Below are 16,829 nucleotides of genomic sequence, written 5' to 3'. Positions count from 1 at the left end.
GCACATATCCACCTTGTTAGGTGGTCAAGGCGCTCCTATATTACCCGGCTAAGCTAGGCGTTCATAGCGCACACAGCTTTTTAAGGAATTACTTCCTACCGGTACCCATTTACATCACCTGGGTTGAGTGCAGCACATTGTGGATCAGTTTCTTGCTGAAGGAAATTACACCATGGTATAATAAAGCTAAGCAACATTTTTTCAGTGTTCAGAGAATTGTAATATACATGTACGTGTAAAATTTTGCGATCGATTGGAGGGTTGATATTTACCGCTGATCTTACACAATATTTAATGCGATCAATCAAAGAAATCACTCTTGATCAAGCTTTATACAATGGGGCCCAGATATAGTGAGATACAACACCTTAATTACATGTAGGTTAATAATGAATACAGATTGTATGCTTAAAGTTGAAAAGACAAATTTCCACAGGTTTTCAAACAGCATAATGATATCATAACTCAAAGTTTTACAAAGTAATGATGATAATTTCTCTGAGACATCATGAGCAAGTCTCCACACTAATATTTTTCAAAAAAATTGATTGGTTTTAGACAGTCTTCTGTCATCTGGTATTAAACAATTAAAATGTATATTGTCTCTGAAGTCACACATTTAATGCCCAATGTCGATTTGCATTTTTACTCAAACATGTCAAGCTTTCTTACTGCGTTTTGCCGCATCAAGTCTGAACACAGCATTACTAGGTCTTGCAACACTGATCATGTATGACTTCATTACAAACAACAGAAGGACAGCAAGTTCACAGGTCTGAAAGTCAATTTGATGAGGTAACATGGTTCTGACTCTTGCCTTTCAATCAAAGGGTCGTGGGTTCAAATCCGAGCTATGGTGTTGGTTTTCCTTTTGCAGGAACATCATCCACAGATTGCTTTACATAATACTTGAAGTGAATTGGTGCTAAAGATCGCAATAGAAATGGCAGCCAGAGCTTAAGTCAGTGTGATATATAAAAGTATGCTATGTGAACTTAAAAAATGCTTTTAAAAAGATGCAGCAAATAAATGCCAGGACAAATATGATTGATTACACTTTTTATATCTTTGTTTATTTTATACACATATACATGCACTGACAGATAAAAAGAGTAGACTTTGAAAGCATGAAATATACAGTACTTTTCATTATTAAGGCAGGTTATTTATTCCAGGGTGGGACATCAAAATAAATTGAACCACAAGAAATTTCAGTGATGGAAACTGATCAACTATCCCTCCCATAAATTCATACTCAAATGGTCTAGAAAAAAGCCAGAATAGAGCAGACTTAGCAATAAAATTTGTATTCATGAATTCAGAAATAATCTGCACTATTTTTTACGAGTAAAGCATAGAAATATTTGTAGTCGGATTATCACCATGGTAACAGTGACTGATAAAACAAAAGCAAATTTTGGTGTCTTGTCAGATTGCTTTGCACACAGAGCAGTGTTGTCTGGTGAGTGAGAAATTGACCACAGAGTTTGCCATATTTAAAGGTAAATGCTAGTTTTGGTAACGATATCAAAATGAGTCCGTACAGAATCCAATGAAATGACCACCAAAGTGTCTGTTTGTATAAATAAAACATATGTGCCAAAGGATTCTGAAAGAAATTGTGCAATTGCTGATAAATCAGCAAATAAGAACAGGATTCGGGTAGAGTGTCCAGCCCGACATTCAAAGCAATAATTATACACTGTCCCACGTGCTCTTATCTGTGTTGTGGATCATCAGTCTGAACATTTTTCAGCATAGATTTCAAGATTTCACAAAGTTCAGTTTATGTAACTGTACCAGATCTAGATCCTTGATGATATACTGACAATTAAGCCTTGTTTTACAGACTTTCTCATGAAATCCATGTTTACTGCAACTACCGGAATTTCTCTTTAAAAATTCAGCTCATGAATTCTAAGAAAAGAATGAGTGTGGACAGAGTTCTCCTTTGATAGCAGAAGTGTTCCATTAAATATTTTTGTCCATCAAATTGTCTGATCTGACAACTTTCCTTGAACTTCATTGGCAGAAAAGTACTATTAGTACAGTAACTGTCAGATAAACGGATAAATGTCCGACAAGTCCTTTCACCAAACGCTGAGGCGGCTTCCCTGGTTGGTCCTCGAAACTTCATGAATAGAAGAAGTCTGAAACTACATGTACAACACAAACTCATGAATGGGATACAAGTTGTACCCCGTTGGGTCCTAGTTGTACCCAAAAGGTACAACTGCAGTGTCATCCCTAAACAGGAGTTGGCAGCTGTGCACCTATGTTGACTTCTGTCACAAACCCTTCTTTAACTTTGATCCAAATAACTAAAACCAATAAAATCAAGTGCTTCAAAGTCTACCCCACTTTCGTGCCCCCCCCCCCCCACCCTTCAAGATCTTCTACATTACCCCCAACACATTCCTCTATTGGTAGGATAAAATTGACTTTGTATGCGAAAGATAACTGAGCGTTGTTGCTGAGCTGTGACGCATAATGACTATATAGATGCTGGTGACCTGATTTATATATGCCATTTCTAATTTTATCCGAAGGTGAAAAACAAATTGATTTAACTTTACCAGATGATAAGCAATTATGGGGTAATTGGCCAAGAGTTTGTGACCTTAAAGATTAAGATGTAAGATCCACTAGATAATAAGAGTGCTTTCTTTTTGTCTTGTATGTGTTTAAATGAATTCATATTGATAAATGAATTGACATTACCTGGTCATACGAATATATATGTAAAGCAGTAGCTGAATAACTAATAACAATGTCACACATACTTTAAAGCATCAATTTTAAGTTCTTTCATCTCTCAGTATATATGGACAAACTTTTCACAAACACTGATGGGCAAGCTGTCCCATGTAGTGCTTGGTAACATGATTTGTCACAAAAGATGAATTGGTATACAATTGTACATTTGTATTGTGAAAATGCAAATCTGACAAATCCACACATGTCACTGATATCATTATTGCATCATCGTTTAAAAGTACTCTTAAAATATTATTTCGTAAGAGTTGATCCATTCTATTCATTTTGCACATGATGGGAGATTTTATTGAGGCAAATATCATCACTGCCATAAACATTAACCAACACGTGTTGGTACAAAGTATACAAATCGGAAATATTATCCGCATATATCAATATTTGAGTTGCATACTGAATAAACATTTGGTACTTGAGGGGAATTTAATGGCATACATGATGTAGATTTATTGAGGAAAATGAGGAAGTTTGTTGCAACAGAGCTAATTTTGATAGTACAGAACATACGCAAATATATACATTTATTGATATGGGAGGGGGAGGTCCCCAAATTTGATTAAAGGAATAAGATTACAATGGCAACAACGCAGTCAGCATTGCTAATTTAGTTTATTGTTTACATTTTACGGTAATTAGGTATTTCTCCATTCCCCTGCTTCCTAATACTATAAAAAGAGAGTCAAATTAAGGCTTCCCCTTAATATGACGTGCAAGAGATCAGCAATTTTTCATAGAAAATCTAAACGTATACATCAATGGCCGAGAAAGGGAATGGTGCGCACGGCGGGGGGGGGGGGGAGAGGAAGCTATCTTGCTTTTGCAGGGGCAGGCAGAGAACATGTTACGTTGTGAACAACAGTTAACAAGCAAGAGTTTGAGAATGGTGTACTCAAACACACCATTGAGTTGGTGTGCAGGGCAAAGTATGTCTTACTTTCAGGTCAGCAGCTGAGAGATTATAGGTGGTTTCAAACCGCCTCGATCACAAGAATCCCCGTTAAATTACGAGAACTTTTTAAGGCTAAAAAATACCCGTTATTATTCCTGCATTCACACCGCCCCGAAACACATCCTTCGGGATAAGTTCCCGAAGTTACGAGCATGCGCAGTGTGGTCTGATAAGCAGGCAAGGCGGGAGATTCAAATCACAAGCCCAGCAGCCACCCACGCCGCCGCGCCCAACGACACGCTGGGATAAAAGTTCCCGTAATTTGCTTTCACATCGCCAAAATACCTGCGACCTTGGAAAAATCCCCACGAAAGTTCTCGTAATTTTGCCAAGTACCTACTATTTAGCGGGTATTTTCTTTCGGGAAATTACGCGTAGTTTGCTTTCACATTACCAAAATACCTGGTATTTTCTGATCGGGTAAATTTCCCGATCAGAGAATACCTGGAACTGGCGAACTTCGAGGCGGTCTGAAACCGCCTTATGTGTCTCTTTATGATCAAGCTAAAAAATAGGATTACCAAAGTACACACTTCTGTGACAAAAGTACCCCCCCCCCCTCCTCCTCTCTACATCCCCTCACCCTGATGACCATATACATATATTCATTCCATTTTTCGTACAACTCCTATAGATACACCCATTTTGGGGCCCCTAAAAGGGGTATTATACGAGTCAACATATTTTATGCATTCAACACCTTTCATGCCTGTTGGGGCCTGGGATTCCCCAAACTTAAACTGAAGAAAAAAATACAAAATAAAAAAAAAAAAATTGGCATTCCACTCTTTGTAAACTTAACACCCACTTCTTCATCAGGTATGAATAACCAGAATACATGTATCTCAAAATTCTGTGCAAAGACTGTTGTCCTAAAAAAAATGTGTATATTTTAGTGTCATATCGCTATTGTTGATGAAATACAAGAACCAAGAAAACAAAATGTTTTTAAATTTGAAATAATGTTTTCACTGATCAAACTTGCACCCGGGGATTATTCTATTACATTGACTTTACTGTATACACTCTGTATTGCCTTCTAAATGTATACTTTTTTCAATTAAATTCAAACCATGAATGGTTTATTAAAAATACTTATTTGCAGCAAAAGTAGAATTGAAAAAGTTTACATTTCAAACAAAATAATCAATAACAAGGTAAAAATATATCAGTACTATGAAATATTCAAATTCAAACAAAGTAAATCATAAATTGATTTAAATTGATACTCATTGATCAAATAGGAAAATGCAAAATACATGTAAATGTACCTATAATCGTTTCATGATCATTTTAGACTTTCTCATTTGTAAGAAATATGTCAATTTATACCCGATACTGTAGTACATTTAAAGGAGAAAAAAATAAAACTGTTGTTCATTCACATTTTAATCAGTAAATTATCAATGGATTACAATGATAATCAAATTATGTAGCACTTACCATATGTTGTCTAAGAGTATTATGCACATGTATATGCCCAAGGAAATATTGAGAACTGTTCATCTCTGTATTCACTTGAAAATAAAGAATATATCAGTTGCACTTTGCATTGCACTGGATGTCTAACTCCCCCAACCTTATCTCTATTTGTGTAAAACAATTCATGCTTGACCACATCCTATGGTTATTCAAAGAATCCTGTTAAAATAAGTGAATGAGATAATACAAACTAGATGTTTAATTCCTTTTCTTTCATTTTCAACCAATTCAGGATACATGCATTTTATTTAAAGAGCCATTGGAAGTGGCTACTTGTGTAAATTCCCATGACGACCTTGGCAAATGTTCAAAAGATTGAGTAGTTGTATTTACATATTTCGCCAGTTGAAATAATGGAATAACAGAAAAGATTTATGTAAGCAAAACACGTGCATGTCAGCGTTTCAGATTACAAGGGAAAATTTTCTGATTTGAAAACTTTCCAAATGATATTGAATTTCTCATGGTAGTAGGAATGCACAAGGAATTTTATGAGTGAACACATACCATAAAAATATGAGGTATCACTTCCCAAGAATTACATTCCTATCATTTACATATGGTGGTGTCGTGGCCTGACTTTAACTCTCGTCTTTCAATCTGAGGGACATGGGTTCGATTCCAAGTAATGGCATGTTTTCCTTCATCAAGAAATTTATCCGCATTGTGCTGCACTCAACCTAGGTGAGGTGAATTGGTACCACTAAGAGAAAATTCCTTGAAACGCAGTGCGCGTAACAGCTGCTCAGCTAAAGCCAGAGTAATTATGCTGCATTACTTTTAGAGCACTTAAAAATTCATGATGTTCAAGTAAATGCGCTATAATTAGGTATCTTGTGGGTCTTGGTGCCAGTTTACAGTGAAAGAAGGACAAAATATGGTACTATAATTGGCTGAGCGTTTGGCTAAGCTCTTGAGCTTGTCTCGCCCGGCCTCTCTTTCACTGTAAATGCTCAAAATGCCAAATGCCATACAAAATTAACAATGTGACATTTGAGCCATTTTGTGTGTTTGAGATACCGGTAATGGAATAATACTGTAGTCCCACCCATCCGATACATGACATCTCCAAGTTGGCCAATCATAAGTCTGCATGGGTATTAATAGTGATTACATCTTATTTAAAAATTTATATCTTTCATTTTGTGAATCTGTTCAATCTCTGGTGTTAGCAAAAAAGTGCAGATTTTTTTATTCTATTGTGATTGGGCGGTCCAGTCAAAATAAAGTTTGATGTAAAATAGCTAATAGTATCCATTGACAAATATGTTTATTACATCTACTGAACAATCATGATGTACAGTCTTGTAAAGAATTTGAACAGTGATGCTGACTGGAGGGTATCTAATTAATTACCGGTAATAATAAACCATGAAAGATAACATTGAAAAGGGGTTGATCTTCGTTTAAAACTCTTGTCTAAAAAAGAGATCCAATATATTTGTGTTATATTGTAAATACAAACAATCCAAATCAGAGTAAATGTAAGGATATTATAAAATAAATATAATTTATTTGACAAGAGTGGACTTTACAAGAAATACCAAAAAAAAACTTTAATGAAAGCATTGTTATCATTCTTGTTGGCTATATTGAATTCTAAATTATTATTTACATTATAACATTAACAGTCATAATGTGTAGGATATAAAATAAAAAGTGTTTTAATTCATAATTTTTCAATTCGGAATGACAATTTATCTTTAACGGGTGAATGATTACAAACAAAATATCTAGGTTTTTTTTCTTTTTTATTACTTCTCCTGCATGCTAGAATGATAAAAAAATTCCAGAATATACTGATTAATTTATCCTTATTGTTTACATACACTTCTTATCTTAATCACAAATTATAACCATGGTGTCCTTTAAGGGATGGTCTGAGCTGAAAATATCTGAATGAATTAAGTAAAATTCACAGAGCTAAATGCAAAAAATTTCATCAAAATCGGATACCAAATAACGAAGTGATTGAATTTCAAAGTTAATCAATATTTTGTTAAAACAGTTGCACACTGTCATGTCATGAATATTCATTCAGTGGGCTGATGATGTCATATCCCCACTTTCCTCTTTCTTATGTTTTCACATGATATCATAATTGTTTCATCTTTTTCATACATGTGTAAATGATGTGTCTCCATTGTGATGAAATAAGTTGTGGCAATAAATAACTAATGCAATAATCAGCTGCCAATCCAAAAGTTATAGTTCTTGGTAGAAAAATTCTGAATAAACCTAACTTCATATATAATAAAATACAAAAGAACAAGTGGAGATATGACATCATCATCATAAAGACATGCCTAGAACTGTTTCATCGGATTAAGGCAAATCATTGAACTTCAATAACTTTGTTATTTGTTATCAAATTTTGATCAAATTTTCAGCATTTATTGAGATATAAAAATCTCCAGCCTGGACCATCCCTTCAAAAAATGGAATATAATTAATATTGCCTCTTAAAAAATAAGAATGAAGCACATATTGTGGCATAATGATAATAAATCATAAAGAATATATTCAAACTCACATGTCAAATCACTTTCTAATATAAATTTTTTTAAGCTCAGAAATAGACAAAAATAAATTTAGTAAAAGAATTCACTATTACTGATATAAAACCTAAGTCCTTCAGTCCCCCATCATCCCCCACCCCTCCACTTAAAAGGAAAACAGACAAATATAAGTTAACTGACAAAACAGGAAATTAAATATATTTATTGAATTAGAGAATGACCTTTTCTCATGCAGAACTGCACGAGCATCTGTCAGAGCTTTAGATTTGTGCGAATTCGATCCAATTCCCCTTATTCATTTTCTTCTCAAAGCCATTCTCTCATTACCCATCCAGGGACTGCACGCCTAAAAAGGGGATTTCCCTTCTCAAACCCATTTGGAATTTGCCAAGCAGAGGGAGAAAATAACAAGCTGGAATGAAATTTGAGGGTTGTTTACATCGAACACGCCAATGGGTTTTATAGTTCCACGGTTCAGACGTTTTCGTGAAAGCATTTTCCTTTTGGCTTTGTAAAATGTGTTATTTTTCTCCCTAACCCTCTGCCAGCACACCACCATTCACTTTCTCTCTCTCTCTCTTCCTCTTCCCCTTAACACATTTTATTTTAATAATAATTTATAACTCTTCTTTTCTATATTTTTTTTTCGGCATTCTCTTTCTCTATGAAATAAGATTAGTTAACAATATAAATCAATATTACATGTACGGTATAAACCTCGTTTACAATTCAGTACTAAAACGTATTTGCAGGTTAAACTTGAACTTGAAAATCAAACAAAATTGATGCATGAAGTTTCCATAAAACATAATCTATTTGTTCAGACTACACAATGAAGGATATGCCACTTCCTTAAATAACCATCAACAGAGCTGTAAAAAGATCTATGGCCATGGCCATATGGGAGATACTATATTTACATCTCAAGAAGATTAAGTGGAGAACCATTGAAAGAGGAACCAGGGGGTGGGTCAAGGATTTGTGGGGGTAGCGCTTAAAAAAAGGATTTGTGGGGGTAGCGCTTAAAAAAAAAGACAAGTAAAGAAAATAAACTGTCATGACAAAACACAGGGAGAATTTTCCCAGAACCAACCAAAAAACATGGTGGGGATGGGGGGGGAGTAGTTGGAGAGGCACTTATTATGTGTTCAGACTGTCAGCTGTGGTGAGAAAAGAGAGTCAAATCAAAGAGATCTTATCTATTTCATGACCGACCATCCAAACCTGTACTGACCGTGCCTCACAAGAGCAAAGTTCCTCGTTGGAGAACTGTATGTCTGTCTGTGCCAGCCCAAGTTTTCAAATTAGCGCGTTATTTCTGATCCGGCAAATTATCCCAATCTGAACAATCTCGAGATTATTTGTAATGGAGACGCGAATATCGTGCTAGTTCGAAGGATTAATCTCGAGATTGCAATCCCAAGTCAACTTGGGATTATTTGCAAAATAGTGCGCTATTTTACGATTTATCCTGCTAATTCGCAGGTGCACTCATTCAGGATTATTTATTCATGGCATCAAATCATAATGCATCAATGCCTTGCTCAAGCAGGAATAGCTCTTCTTGCGATGGTGGAGATGGGGTTTCTTGAATCTAGAGATTAATCGCGAAAGGCCGATCGGGCTAAAATCTCAAGATTGAGCAACTCGGGCTGGTGCAGCACCGCCTTATAGGCCTTGATACAGTTCTTATCCAGGCACATATGTTTGAAATGATATGCTAATTAGCTGTGCTCATGCAATTTCTCCCCCAAGGCACCTAAGGTCGCTCTCTCTATTAAAATTGGACCTACACATACAAATCTCTTGGTCATCACTGAAGAGCTCTCATCCCCAATTGAAATAATAATTTCATCTGTATTGTCCGTGTCTACATGATTGTTATCAAACCTATTTATAATATTACTATTGTTTTGAAGCACTATCCATTTTTTATCCTTTGTACATTTTATATTGCAACGTCTGAAAATAAATGAATGGAACAAACTGGCTATATTCTTATAGCATAATCGCAATGAGACCAAATAAAATCCACTGCACTAACCATTTTCCATTCAGACTTGTATTCAAGGAGAGAACTCCCCTCAAATATTTTAATCTGAAAATACAAGGGAAACCATTATACCATGTGTCCTGCAACATGCTAGAAGAGTGTGTCAAATGAAATGGGAACTTTCATTCCTAAAATAGATTAAAGATTTCAAGACTTAAAGATGAGAAGCTTATTATATTAAGACATTCTCATCTAACTCTAGTTGGATGGAAACCATTTTAAAGGTAAAAGACAGTAATTGCAGCAAACAGTCATTTCATGAGAAAGTCTTTTGAATCAAGGCTAATTGTCAAAATAATATCATACATCTAGATCTGGTACATTAACGTAAACAGAACTTTGTAAAATCATAAAATCTTAGCTCAAAATCAATAATTTCTGATAACTAACACAGAAAAGCATACGTGGAACAGTGTATTAATATTGCTTCGGTAAATACCCGACATTTGATGGAATTCTATGCGTTAAACGTTGAACTAGTTTCCACTAAACTAGTTTTAGGGTGGTAATAAGAACGGGGTCCGAGTAAAGCGATCTTGTAAATTGGTTTTCTCCACCGTTTAAGAGAAAACAATTCAAGAAAGTAGATGAGGACAGGGTCTAAGTATGGTACCATGACATATGCTCCAGCGACAATTGCTCTGTTGTAAATTCCACACATTAATGGAATGACCAACTTCAACTCTGATTTAACACTACATGTATACACTCTCCTAAATCTAACATAAAACCCACTAAAACCCTAAGGCCCGTATTCTGAAGTCAGGTTTAACTTTATAGACCATGGTCTAACTCTGAACTAAAATTAGGGGAAGCCAAAAGTGTCAATTTTGTTATTCAGTTGTATGTTTCTTATGTTTATTGTGCTCTTTCCTGATTCATTGATGAAGAAAATCATCCTTTCATATTTCGTAGACAATTATGAATGATTTGAGAGCCAAATGAGCTGAAATATGGTATCCCTACTGTTGGTGATTTATTTAACAATTGGCTATCCATACTGAAACCACAACTTTTAACCTGAGTTTAAGTTAAACCCGACTACAAAATGTGGGCCTTTGTCCCTATGAACCCTATATCCTAAACAAAATAAAGCCTGGAGCAATTGTCGCCAGAGGAAATGTTGTGTCATCCTAAGTATATTATGCTTTAAAAGCATCTCCTCTTCTATGACATTAATGTGAGCATCTCCTCTTCTACGACAGTAATGTGAACATAGCATATATAAGAAGAGGGAAAACCCCTGACTGCAGTATTCCACCTGTTCACTACATTTTTACTGGTAGGTGGGACTAGTATTACAACACTGGATTGCTTCTATCATGTATGTCAAGAATATATTATATTTTATTCCCTATAGGGAAGAGTAATACTGGTATCTGGTATTTCATAAATTTCCAAGGCTTCGTTTTACGCAAGCTCCATGCTTTGGCGTAGACAAGTCATTATATACAAAGGGGCCGCGCAATGGTTTTCAAAGTGGGGGGGGGGGGGGGCTGACCAAGCAAAAAATCACAATCATATGGTAATTCTTACGTTTTTGTACACGATATTGGAAAAAAGTGGGGAGCTGAAGCCCCCCAGCCCACCCTCCCCACGGCCCCCTGATACACACTGACGTATTGACTTTTAATCGTGAGATCATCCAATTGAATCATTTGTATGCTAGTTTTGTGCTCTAGAAATAAGGGTTTGGAGTAAAACATCATCTTACAAAGACTTACGATTGATCCAATCAATCGTAACCCTATGGAATTCCATCAGTGTCATAAATTTTTCTACATGAAATTTGGAAAATGTCCTTTGTAAACAAAGGAAAAACACATCAAATTGTCAAGAAATCAATGACTTTATGGATATACATTCATACCAAGAACAATTTCATATGTTGACTTTGCTGACTTTCCATAGTTGCGATTGATCGGATCAATCGCGACTCTTTGTAAGACAGGCCCCAGATGTAAGTAGATGTGAAGTAAAAATGTCTGGAGAAATAAATAAACAAACTAAGTAAACTTTGTGATACATAAACATTGCCATAGCAGGGAATTGATAGTGGCCCTTTTTTCCTCTGACATTTCAACCCTCTTACCCCTGATATTTCTTCTCAACATTCTATGTGCCAGATTCATGTACCCCTGTTTAGGTTTTCACCTTAAATACTTTGCACCTGTAATTCTGAAGACAATTCTTACCCCCCCCCCCCCCCCGTCCTTCCAATTAATTTTCTAAACCGATTGTAGAATGTAAGAAAAACACACTTTATGCCATCTAAATTTTTACTTGAAATACAAACATATCTCTAAAAATTATTTCCAACTACAAAGTATCAAAGAGCAACAAGTACATAAATTTTGTCCATTTCTCAAAACCATGGAATTAAAACATTCACAACTATAAACCTCCATACGATTCATATAGCCTGACTTGATAATGATCGAATTGTGAAAGTGAGAATGTGAGCTAGCTATCGCCCCGTCATCTTGAGAAGTTAATTCCATGGTGGAAAAAAAAACAATGACCACTATCTTGCATCTTACAGTCCATGTGCATCTTAAAACAAGACAGTGACTTGCACATATTATCGCCAAGAGCATCAAATGAGAAACACTACCATGGATAATTTGCATTCACTTTCTGCATCATGCATTTGGCAACCACAGTACATGTACAGATGTACTGGTACATACACGACAGTCAAACACGTGGCAACTGCTAATTCTTACATTAAACTCTAACCTCAAACTTTTGGTCTGGCATTAACCCAAGCATTCCTGCCACCATTAATATTACAGAGTGACCAGACGTCCCGTATTTTCCGGGATTGTCCCGTATTTTGCTCCTTTGTCCCGGCGTCCCGACAAACCCTTCCCGGGACGCCTATTTGTCCCGTATTTCAGAATATTGAAATAAAAAATGTAGTAAATACATTTACAAGTGACGAATTTCCATTAAATAAGCAACAGATGACGAAGCAGGGACAACAATTAAATCGATAACTGTAAACTCTTGCAAGTTCTGCGGTGATTTTCTTGCTAACCCAATACATTGCAAACGAACTGGCCTCCTGCCTGTGTGTGACAGGCTACTAGCTAAGCTATATAGGCATGTAGGATCGGAGCAAATTCTCAGTGGTGCAAACAATCTCACATGATAAATAGTTTTTCCACCAAAATAATCATAAAATCGGGGGAATATTCTTATCATTGTACTATGGATTCTCAGATTAATTATTTGGAGATGTAATGGGAGGAACAAGTTATTGAGTTTTCATAACTAGAATCTAGATCTAGTTGTTTCAGCTTTCGTTTGGAGTTTTGGTGTGTACGATGCCGCGATGTTTCATCTAATTTTTAAGTTTGACAATAATGTTTCAATTTGAAAAATTTTATTCATTTCTAAAACATTTACATTTTGAAATTTTTAAAATACATTTTAAAACACCAAATAAAATTATTATTTTTATAAAATGATTTGATTTTTTTATTTACTTGAAGTTTGAACTTTTCCCCTTTTCTTTCTTTTCCACCCTAGCCTTCCTGCATGCCCTTTTTTGTTCCATCTAACTTTATTTCCTATCTTTCTTTTCCTAAGCATTTTTCATTTTTCTCTCTCTGTTCATTTTTCTTTCTTTCCTCCTTTCTCTTACTTTCCTTCTTTATCAAATATCCTTGTTCTTATTCCCTTCTTTCTTTATAATTACCTTGGCTCTCTTCCCTCTGCCTCTCATGTTTATTTTCGTTCTTTCTCTCCTTCCATTATTTTCTCTGTTTTCGTTCTCTCCTCCCTTCATTTTCCCTCCCTCCCTTTCTTCCTTTCTTTGTTTTTTGTCCTTATTTTCCCCTTATTCTTTCTTTCTTTCCCTTCCTTCCTGTTTTCTTTCGAAGAATGAACTAAACATGTTTCTTTCCTCTTTCTTTTTCTTACCCTTTTCCCCCTCTAATTCTCTCCTTTATTTTGTCGTTCACACATATTATATTCACCTTCCCTCCCTTTCTTTCTCTTTCTTTATTCATTTCAAAGAATTACGGAAAATTTTTTTATCTCTTTTATTCTTTCTTTCATCCTTCTTTTATTCTAACTTTGTGCTATTTTTTATGTTTTCCTTTATTTTCTTTCCTTCTCAATTCATCTCTTTCATTTTTCTCCTTCATTCTTTCGTTCACCTTCCCTTCTGATTCTTAATATTTTTTTCACAAGTCTAACACTTTGTGTGTGCTTCTTTGTTGATCTTTTGTCAATTGTCCCGTATTTCATTTTGTGAAATCTGGTCACCCTGCCATTAATATTACTGAATAATAAAAAGAATGATAAATATAATGAAAATAACAATAATGGTGAAAATAAAACATAAAACATTTAATACTAAAATATCAAAATATCTAACAATCCTCCCTGTGCATTGCAATATATGGAGTACATGTAAGCCCTCAACATAAATATTGTAAAGCAGTCCAATATTCAAATAAGTAGACTGCATGTTTGATAAAATATTTTGTTTTCACTCCAAAATTTACAGTTCAATCTATTATATAAAAAAGTAATTAATCTACTTATAAAATGAGTAAAAGACATGAAAAATAAAGAAAGAAATGAATGAATGAGTGAATGAATGAAAGCATCCCAAGACTTCATTCTTAAAAAAAAATACATTTCCAATGCTAGATTAAACCAGAAATAATGCAGCACTCACCATAAACAAATATGAAAAGTCCGCTTTAATAATGGTTCCTATGACTGTCATACTCAATTACCGTCCAAGAAATTCAAAGTCTGCAACACTGAGACTACCTGGAGAAGGGGACAGATAAGCATACAAGTAGAGACGCACTGAAAAAACATGTATGTACACATCTCCATTAGATTTCAATGTGTACTCCTATCTCCATTCTGCATTGATATTTTATCTTTTTCTCTATGTGCACATACATGTACATGTACTGCATCCTGTCCAACATGGCTTTGGACCAATCAAATAGTCTGAGCAATCCCATTGGTTAATTTTCACCTCAGGAACTTTCCATATTCTATGAAGGGGAGTTGTTCCTGTAGCACATGTTCTTAAGGGGTATCATCAATTCATGGCTTTGGGCCAACCCAATATTCTAAGCAATCTCATTGGATTACTTTCACCTTGGGAACATTCCATTTTCTTAATAGGGGATTTCTTCTGGTGGTGCATGTTATCAAGGGACACTAAACCGCCAATCAATTTTTTTTTTTTATAGTTAATTCATGTTTTGACTTTTCCTTCTTGTAAAAATATATTTACACTCCTCTTTTTAATGCATCCACCCCTCCCTATTTCTTAAGTCCTCATTTAGTGAAGCCCAAATAATCCCATAATCCTTAAAAGCTTATTTTAGGAGAAACTATTTCTGCAAAGCAGACCAAAAAAAAATTCAGGGGCTACTTTCCACCACATACTTCCTTAATCTGCTCTATTGAATAAACTTTTGGATTACAGTGAAAGGAGATATTCCAGCTAGGGTTCCTTTTTTTATATTTCAGGGGCAAAACCCCCCCAAGCCCCCGTTAATTTTTCTTACCATGCTACAAAGTCACTTCCTATCATTTTGATTCAGAATTTGTTAATGAATCTATACTCTACAATCAAGAGGAAAATCAACTTTATTATACTTTCAGAGAAACATTCCGTTATCCCAGGAATGAGAAATAAATGAACTTCTGAAGAATTCATTGTGAAAAAATGATTTTGGGTGACAATCAGTTTGACATGCAATGAAAAGGTAGCCTCTGAAATAACCAGACCAGTCCAAGGCTCCCCCCAAAAAAGTAAGCCTCTAAAAAAACATAATAATTCCTCCCTTGGGTTCCCTACAAAATCATATTCTTCTTTATCAGTTAGTCAATGCACTTTCACACCTTATGTTGCTTTTAACACCAAGATAATTTGAATTACGTCTCTGCCACAGTGTTGGCAGATTCAATTTGCAGTAACTTTTATAATCATTTCATAGTATGCTCTGTGCAGCTGGAATAGTAATACCACATCCAATTTAGTGAAATTATAGTGGCAATCCATCAAAGTTTAATAGTCTGTTGTTTATGGAAAGCTTGAAGAAAATATTTACCAAAATTATAAATACGTTGTTTGAAATTCTAAGCATCATTTAAACCTGTCATTCTAACAATTTTTTTTCAACTTTTAAACAATTTGGTTTTTTTTATAACTTTTTAAAATATTTTTTAAAATGACTTGTGTAAAACTTTAAACAATAGTTAATAGAGCAAAAGTCTTAAACAGTATGCCTAAAATTTTAAACAGGTTTTTTTTACACTGAGCAGTATTCAAATGGTGAATATCACTAGCTCCCACTGCAACTGAATACCAGCAGAATCAATGTTCAACACCTTCACATAAATGCATGGTAATATTCTGAATCTATACATCGCGCTCAAGATACGGACCCAGTGTTAAGCCTAAGCACTGGAACGAATAATTTCACAAGTTCAAAGATACAATATTGATCTGGTCATTTGATCCTGGCTTGCCCATGCACACTCTATGAATGCAATTACAGCAGTCAAATTTAGTACTTTAGACTTCCAGATCAAGGCTTGTATCATCACATCGGGCTGTCATGTTTGGTCGAGCAAACTCGTTTACCCGACCATTCAAGGAAAGGGCCCCCTAAATTCCCAAAATGTTGGGTCCAGGAATACAAGGCCATTCAATAATTTTGCTACAATTTTCACAAAACATTGGATTAACTGGACCCGATATTTCAGGAATTCAGGGGGGTCCTTTTCCAGAATGATCAGATTTCGCGATAACCCAAACCGACGCGACAACCCCATGCGATGACAAAAGACCTGATCAATACTCCTACAAACGTACTTTGCAATTTTTGGACGAAGAGATGATCGATGTGCAATAAAAGATGTTAGGAAAAATGAAATTCAGAGAAAGGAGGAAGTCTAAAATACAAAAAGAATTACTATATATGCACAATCTCCACTCCCTGTGTGTATTTCAGCAATCAGCAGTCAAGTAAAAAAAAATTGTATATTTTACTTCCTGATAACA

The 16,829-nt window shown here is 35.1% G+C and overlaps 1 protein-coding gene across 4 annotated transcripts in view; it reads right to left on the bottom strand.

Moving 5' to 3' along the window:
• Nucleotides 1-16,829, bottom strand: part of LOC121426467 — a 51,552-nt gene that overhangs the window by 16,371 nt on the left and 18,352 nt on the right. Inside the window, exon 3 of one of the 4 annotated variants that reach the window (XM_041622785.1) lies at nucleotides 14,472-14,569. The exons of 1 other annotated variant lie outside the window; for it this stretch is intronic. The gene's annotated coding sequence lies outside the window, so the exon portion shown is untranslated. Of the gene's footprint in view, nucleotides 1-5,167; nucleotides 5,354-14,471; nucleotides 14,764-16,829 lie in introns of those variants that run through there. 2 more of the 4 variants (XM_041622787.1, XM_041622788.1) reach the window with 2 other exon arrangements.

This window comes from Lytechinus variegatus, chromosome 13, assembly GCF_018143015.1.
Source record: "Lytechinus variegatus isolate NC3 chromosome 13, Lvar_3.0, whole genome shotgun sequence".
Taxonomy (NCBI): domain Eukaryota; kingdom Metazoa; phylum Echinodermata; class Echinoidea; order Temnopleuroida; family Toxopneustidae; genus Lytechinus; species Lytechinus variegatus.
The sequence above is the reverse complement of the archived record's forward strand: the minus strand, read 5'-3'. Positions and strand labels throughout refer to the sequence as shown.